Source organism: Cebus imitator, unplaced genomic scaffold, assembly GCF_001604975.1.
Source record: "Cebus imitator isolate Cc_AM_T3 unplaced genomic scaffold, Cebus_imitator-1.0 Scaffold128, whole genome shotgun sequence".
Lineage (NCBI taxonomy): Eukaryota > Metazoa > Chordata > Mammalia > Primates > Cebidae > Cebus > Cebus imitator.
This window is the reverse complement of record NW_016107443.1, coordinates 5,082,305-5,089,222: the sequence shown is the minus strand read 5'-3', so window position 1 is coordinate 5,089,222 and position 6,918 is coordinate 5,082,305. Positions and strand designations below refer to the sequence as shown.

The window sequence follows — 6,918 nt, the reverse complement described above, 5'->3', positions numbered from 1 at the left end:
TTATATTTTTAGTAGAGAGAGGTTTTTGCAATGTTGGCCAGGCTGGTCTTGAACTCTTGACTTCAGGTGATCCACCTGCCTTTGCCTCCCAAAGTGCTGGCATTACAGGTGTGAGCAACTATGCCCACCCTGCTGATTGCTTCTTTGGCTGTGCAGAAGCATTTTAGTTTAATTAAGTCCTATCTATTTATCTGTGTTTTTGTTGCATTTGCTTTTGGGTTTTTGGTCATGAAGTCTTCGCCTAAGCCAATGTCTAGAAGGGTTTTTCCAGTGTTACCTTCTAGAATCTTAATGGTTTCAGGTCTTAGAGTTAAGTCTTTGATCCATCTTCAGTTGATTTTTATATAAGGTGAAAAATGAGGATCCAGTTTCATTCTTCTACATGTGTCTTGCCAATTATCCCAGCACCATTTGTTGAATAGAGTGTCCTTTACCTACTTTACATTTTTGTTTTCTTTATTGAAGATCAGTTGGCTGTAGATATTTGGGTTTATTTCTGGGTTCTCTATTCTGTTACATTGGTCTATATGCCTATTTTTCTGATATGCCATGCAGATATATATTGTTCAGGCCTATTATTCACATTAGTCTTAGTGGGGAAATGTCAGTGACTGTCAAAATCACAACTTTCTGCTGAGATTAAAGGAATCCAATTGAGCAACAGATGGTCAACAGCAGAAGATTTGCTCTCTACTTTCCTGGGTTTTTACTCTGTTACTTATAAAATTGTTGATCATAGGTCATCGGATCCAGTGAAAGAAGCCCATATGAGCTGAGATATCTATTTCATTTACTGTGTCGATACAAGAAGAAAACATGTCCCAACCTTAAATATTGATTATACCTGACATGCAAAACATGCCAGTGTCCCAGATCCCCAGTTACTATTAGGCTGAATGTTTTATTATATCCTCTTCCATCCACTTTGTATGGACTTACCTGTGATGTCATTATTAAATCACTTTCATATTATATTACAGTCAGGTTGCTTTTCTGGCTTGACTTTAGGGAGCATTATCTAATTTTAGCTGAGTGTAAGTCTGTATCATGCTGTTGTGTGAGTATATTTTAAATGCACTTTGCATAGCCATATTTTGATGGGTACGTTTCATAAATACGCAACAATTGATCCTTGTATAGCTGCCTTTAACCAGTTTCAGTATTTTCTTCAATAGCTTCTTTGCATGTATCATTTTGTCATTTCTCAGTTAAGGGAATGCTCAGAACTTGCCAGAAGCAGCAAAAATTCACATTTATAGAACACCTTTTCACTGTATTGAGATTTTTCATCTTTCATAATCTTTCTGGAAGACATTTCTGAGGAATTTCTCAGAAGACAGATGCATTGGTTTCTGTGACTGATGACAGTCTGACTTCACAAGTGGCCTTCTTGAGAGGTTACTAAGACTTGACACATTAACATCCCATAAATCTCCCATGTTCCAAGTCTTAAACATACATTTCCTTTCCCATAGCCAGAGCACAGAGAGATGCTTGTGCTCCTTTGACAGTCATGCCTAAGAAAGGAAAACAGGGAGCCGCTTTTACACAGACATAAACCTGCTTGATGTCTCAGATATTTTATGTACATACCCCACTTCTCTCTTGAAGTCTCCAAGAAAACACATGTGACCTTTGATAGTTCAGAAAAATCTTGTAAACCTCTCTGTGATGTTTAATAATTTCACTCTTCTTACTGGAATGATGTACCAGCCGGTACAGACAGCTTGTGGAACTCAGCTCATGGGTAAATGTTCAGTCTCACGCTGTTTTAACAACATTGGCTCCATCATCAGTGCAAATAGAAACAGTGGAAAGAATCTGAGGAGTGAGATATTTATTTGGAATTTCAGCTGTGATTATGTCTTTCCAGGCACTGCAATGAAGGTGCACTTTCTGAGAGATGAAGAACCAGCACAGTGTCACAGGGTCCCCTGCGAGGGCTTACTCAAAATTTGCTGGTAATGATTATGATGTCATTCCTCGAGGCAAGAGTCAGTTAACAAACTCTTTGAATCTAAATCAGCCCTGATTTAATTTGCCCATCAGTAAAGGTTGAAACAGGGAGAAATTCAAAGTATACATTTTGTAGAAGAAAGAGACTGCAATTTTTAAATGAATGCACAAGCCATATGCAGCCTTTTAAAGGAGGATGTTCAATTTTTCCACTCTTTCTTTCCAATTATGAGTTCTCCTTGCACCCTGGGCAGGAAAAAGTCAGTATAATTATGCCCAAATAAGAAGATTAAGTCTAGAACTTAACCCAATTTTCTTTATCATCACAAAATGTGTCTTGTATTATGTGTATGTGTTTTTAATTTGCATAACTGCTATTGTCTTTTTTTTTTTTTTTAAACAGTCTCACTTTGTCACCTCAGCTGGAATGCAGTGGTGCAAACATGGCTCACTGTAGCCTTAACATCTTTTCCTATTATCTATTTTATTCAGTTTATTTCTTTTTATTCTTAGCACTGTGGAATATGTCTTGCATTGGGCTCACCAACTTGTAACATGTTTACAATAGGCCCTTGTTTCTAATGAGTTGCTTATCCCTTTTTTCTTCTTCCTTTTCTTTTTTTTTTTTTCAGTTGGAGTTTCACCCTGTAACCCACGTTGGATTGCAGTGGTGCAATCTTGGCTCACTGCAATCTCCGCCTCCCGGGCTCAAGCGATTCTTATGCCTCAAACTCCTGAGTAGCTGGGACTATAGGCATGCACCACCACGCCCAGCTAATTTTTGTATTTTTAGTAGAGATGGGGTTTCTCCATGTTGGCCAGGCTGGTCTCGAACTCCTGGCCTCAAGTTATCCACCTGCCTCAGCTGCCTAAATGCTAAGATTACAGGCACAAGCCACTTCACCCAGCTTCTTCCTTCATTTTGTATTGATTGTTGACTCACTAGGAAATACCTCTCATGTATTTTAGGGTGAGACTTAACAATTGTCTATTCTAGTGGTTCTCAATTCTGGCTGCCCAACAGAATCTTTTGATGCTTTTGAAAAAGCATCATACCCAGACTGCATCCCAAACCAATGAAATCATGACATGGAAGCAAGGGGACCCAGTAGCAATACCTGTAGAGCTTCTCAAGTGACTCCACTGTGTAGCTGAGGGTAAGAACCGCTAGTCTGTACAAATGGTTCAAACAATTAATAGGCAGTTCAAAGTTTTAAAAAGTTTAAAATCCCACAAATTTTCAATTAAAAAAATTAAAAGTCTCACAAACCCATTAGACAATTGATGATTATCTGGAAAGATTTCATAATGCCAAACCCTGCGAAGATGGAAAGAAATAAGACAGACATGTTAATATGGCAGGTTTAGCAATTACTACATTCTCTGAGTAACTATTCAAGGCAGTATGTTATAGACCTACTGGCTTCTAACTCAGACTCCGCACCTCATACTAGCTGTAAGACTTTGGGCATGTTATATATCATCTCAGTGCGTCTGTTTCCACTTCTGTAAACTAGCATTGATATTACCAAAACCATTTTCATATCATAAAGATGAAGGGTCAGCAAATATTTTCTGATAAGGGCTTATAATTTTTGCTTCATAGGTCATATGGTCTCTCTGCAACTACTCTACTCTGCCATTGTAGCACAAAAGCAGCCATAGACATTAGGTAAATGAATGGATTTGGCTGCGTTCCAATAAAACTTTATTTACACAAACAGGTAGTAGCCCAAATTTGGCCACAAGATATAATTCGTCAATGCTTGTACTAATATGGTTGTACTATAATGTATCTGACAGGTTTAAATGTATGGAAAGACTCATAAGGAGAATGAAAGAAAGGAACCATAATAACTTGTAGGAATGTATCACAGTTCCTATCTGCAAACTCATACAAATCCAGGTAGGGAGAGCCAAATGCCTGAATGGTATTTAAGATCTTATTCAGGAGCACATCTGTGGTAGGCACAATAATGTACCCCTCCAAAGATGTCCATGCCTTAATACCCTTATACTATAATGGTTGGCAAAACGGGTTGCTATGTTTGTTGTCATTGGTACGAAGCCTAAAAAGTAGCCCATCTCTTTAAGACATGTGCGCTTAGCCTTCTCTCTCAGCTCCACCTTGGCTTCCTTTCAAGAGGACCAGCCTCCAGCACATAGCACAAAGCTACAATAGCTGCAGTTCTTAGGACGGGCGAAAGCATCAGGTTTCCCCTGTTCATGAATGCTCTCTCCCCTTCCAGTCAACACAGTCACAGAGCAAGGAGAAAAGAAAACTAAGGCCAGAGCGCAGGGCCAGGAGTACACATCTCCCAGTGGTGTATCACTTTACAGGAGCAAACACCACAGACACTAAAGCCATTAGGGAAAACTGTGAATTAAACCATGAGTGGTAAGGAGCTGCCAAAATCCCAGAGATGCAATAAATCATTACTGTCAACTGCTCAGCATGAGTAATAAAAAATCAATTCACTAAGCTAGAAATGAATTTGAAAATTGTGCTTTAAACAATAGAAATGTGTGAGCAAAATAAACAGAGAAGCAGTTCTGCTATTTCATCTTTCAAATAAGGACAGAGGAGAGTGATACCGGGGGTTTATTTTCTTTTACATCAACAGAGCAGTAATCAATGAGGGATGGCTGTGTGAGTCAGCAGTAAGAAACAAAACTGAATGTAGTGGTGTACTCTTTTCTGAGGATATCAAACCCATTATTTTTTTTTTGTTTCCAAGTCACATTTCAAAGGCTAGATCTTTCCCAGGGCTTAAGCTGTTCCTCGGATACTTTCAGTAAGTCATTTATTCACTAATAATTTAGTAATCGTCTCCAACATGCAGAACACTGTGCTCAGGGCTGGAAATACAGAACCTGGGAAGCCACTCGCCTTGTCCTCAAGATCTCTCTCTGGCCCTCTTTGAATTTGCTAATTCAGATTTCCACATTTCTGAAGTTTTCCCCCAGAAAAAATCATAAGGACCAAATTATATCCAGTTTCTCAAATGGCTTCAAAGACCCATGTGGGGTCTTTGGCATTGTGTAATTCTTTACTGATGTACTTTCAGAGTCAAGTTTTACTTTCTTCATGCAGCTGTCAAAGACAGACACAAAGAGTGGGGGTGTCTTCCTCATCAAATCCTCTCCCACAGTACTCCAGAGTATTTTCATCATTTAAGTAAACACTAACAGTTATCTGACTTGTTTAAATGTATGAAAAGACTCTTGAGGAGAGGGAAAGAAAGGGACTGTAATAACTGATAGGAATTTATCACAGTTCCTATCTGCAAACTCATATAAAAGCCAGGTAGGAAGAGCCAAATGCCTGGATGGTATTCAAGGTCTTATTCAGGAGCACATCTGTGGTAGGCACAATAATGCAACCCTCCAAAGATGTCCATGCCTTAATCCCCTGAAGCTGTGGACATGTAACCTTACATTACAAAACAGACTTTGCAAGTGTGATTAAGTTAAGCATCTTGAACTGGAAACATTATCCTGGATTATCTGCTTGGGCCAAGGTAATCACAAGAGTCTTTATAAAGGAAAGAAGGAGGCAGAAGAGTCAGAGAGAGAGAGAGAGAGATTTGAAGATGCTATGCTGCTGGTTTTGATGGCAGAGAAAGGAAGTGGTGGGGCAAAGAATGCAGGAGGCTTTTAGAAGTTAGAAAAGGCAAGGAAACAGATTCTCCTTGACAGCCTCCTAAAAGGAACACAGCTCTATGGCCTCCAGAGCTGCAAAATAATAAATGTGTTGTTTTTAAGCCACTAAGATTGTGGTGATTTGTTACAACAGCTAGAGAAAACTAAGACAGCACACCTGGACAGGTATAGTGCTAACAGTGAAGAAAGGGAGAGGTAGGTACCCTTTAATTCATGTGTGTCGGTTTGCCATTCCAGTTAATTTGTTTACAGTCATGCTGTAAGCAAGGCTGTTTATTTGCAGCCCCCACTTCTCTGTTCTAAATAACATAAGACTATCTTAATGATTTGTTGGGGATTTGAGGATATTTTATTGGCACAGCATGTTTCTCACATCAGATTATTTGTTTGACTGATGATTGGAAAACACAGAAAAATACAAAATATTACCTGGGGAGCTAGAGAAAATGTTCTCTAAGAGATAGGAACAATTATATGTTTGTAGGTATATGTGTGCATGAATGAAACTATATTCTAGCCCATGAGATCTTCAAGACTCTTAGAAACACACTGATCAATAACTTTTAAATAAATTTATCTTGACAATCAAATGGCAAAATTTTAAAAACAACAGAATATATTATATTTACATATTCATAATCTTAATATACAGTCCTTTTCATATATCCATGTAAAAGACCCTTATCTACGACCAAATTAGTGTTCCAAAATAGGGATATTTTAGAAAATTTATTAGTTATGCTCAAGCAATGAAGGTGACAGTGGGATGTGACCACAGAACAGAATTCCAGATTTGATAATTCTGCAATCTCAGAATTTTGGTGGTATTTCTAATTCTAACCCATCACATGCTCCTTCCTATCACCAAGGCATAGCTCTAAGTGTTTTACAAATATGAACTAATTTAATCTCACAGCAACCCCTTGAGGTGGTCGCTTTCACGATCCCCATTATGCAAACAAAGTAACTGAGGCACACAGAGGCTAAGTAACTTGCCCAAAGTCCTAGAGAATTTTAACCCCCTAGTCATGAAGAGGATTTGAGAACTGTTGGCCTGCTCCAGGGATATCATGGTGTGGAACCCTCAGCAGGAATGCAGGAAACTGGCCCTGATACAGGAACAGCAGAGAACATGATGATGGGGTTCTGATACACCCATAACCATGGCAACCCAGTCCCACAGGAAGGTGGTAGAAGGCCCTTAATGGGGGAAAACTACCAAACCCAAAGAGCAAGACTAATGTTTGTGATCGAAAAGAGGAGTGATCATTATGCAGATTATGCAGTTTTGACTGAAGA

The 6,918-nt window shown here is 38.9% G+C and overlaps 1 long non-coding RNA gene across 1 annotated transcript; it reads left to right on the top strand.

Moving 5' to 3' along the window:
- Positions 1–288: 288 nt before the first annotated feature.
- Positions 289–5,142, top strand: LOC119473012. Its single transcript, XR_005202180.1, has 3 exons — positions 289–301; positions 4,164–4,169; positions 4,695–5,142. It is a non-coding gene; the product is annotated as an uncharacterized LOC119473012 (long non-coding RNA).
- Positions 5,143–6,918: the final 1,776 nt, after the last annotated feature.